This window comes from Hyalella azteca, unplaced genomic scaffold (assembly GCF_000764305.2).
Source record: "Hyalella azteca isolate HAZT.00-mixed unplaced genomic scaffold, Hazt_2.0.2 contig13325, whole genome shotgun sequence".
NCBI classification, from domain to species: Eukaryota; Metazoa; Arthropoda; class Malacostraca; order Amphipoda; family Hyalellidae; genus Hyalella; species Hyalella azteca.
This window is the reverse complement of record NW_025943252.1, coordinates 40,857-42,187: the sequence shown is the minus strand read 5'-3', so window position 1 is coordinate 42,187 and position 1,331 is coordinate 40,857.

Genomic DNA, 1,331 nt, shown 5'->3' with positions numbered 1-1,331 from the left:
GTATAGCACATGCCACTGACATATAGTAGGTATAGCACATGTCACTGACATATAGTAGGTATAGCACCAGTCACTGACATATAGCAGGTATAGCACCAGTCACTGACATACAATAGGTATAGCACCTGCCGCTGACATATAGGAGGTATATAGAGGCCAGGTGTCAAACAAATCTCTGTCAACTATCAATTTTCACCAATAAATCACTTCAGGTTATCCCAAAATACGCAATAATGTCGTGGCAGTTCTCCGTATTTCCTACAATAAGAATCATTGAGCCTCGCTAAAATCAGTTCGAAAAACTCTAGCTTTCCTAGAATGCACAAGGGAGAATGCTACTCTATCTTCTTTTTTATAGAATGCTACTCTATCTCATCTAGAATGCACAAGGTAGGACTCCATCTCCTCTAGAATGCACACGGCGGGAACTCTATCTCCTCTAGAATGCACAAGGTAGGAACTCTATCTCCTCTAGAATGCACGAGGCAGGACTCCATCTCCCCTAGAATGCACACGGCGGGAACTCTATCTCCTCTAGAATGCACAAGACATGAACTCTATCTCCTCTAGAATGCACAAGACATGAACTCTATCTCCTCTAGAATGCACAAGGTAGGAACTCTATCTCCTCTAGAATGCACACGGCAGGAACTCTATCTCCTCTAGAATGCACAAGGTAGGAACTCTATCTCCTCTAGAACGCACGCGTTTGAACCCTGTCTCTTATACACATCTATAATGAGTAACTCGAAGATTCGAATTAAAATAGATCAATATCGTACATTACTTTTCCACTAACAACAAAAACAATAGCTAATATTTTAAATAAGTATTGCCTTAACGTCGACACTATTTGACCGCCTCAGTACGATAAAAATTTTACATGCTTTCAACAAACTGAAATTGATTAAAAAAAGCACAGGAATTAGATGTATGCACGATATTTAATTATATATCGGTGACAAGTAGTTAACTATAATAGATAGTAGTTAGCGTTGATAAATAGTTAACATTGAATAAGTAGTTAACTATAGATGGTAGTTAGCGTTGATAAGTAGTTATAAATAGCAGCGTTGAATAAACTTGTTCTATATGAATACATATTTTCCTTTCGACATTATAAGAACATATGTTGGTTTGTGAGCTCCAATGCTGCGTGAATGTGAGCTCCAATGTTGCGTGAATGTGAGCTCCAATGTAGCGTGAATGTGAGCTCCAATGTAGCGTGAATGTGAGCTCCAATGTTGCGTGAATGTGAGCTCCAATGTTGCGTGAATGTGAGCTCCAATGTTGCGTGAATGTGAGCTCCAATGTTGCGTGAATGTGAGCTC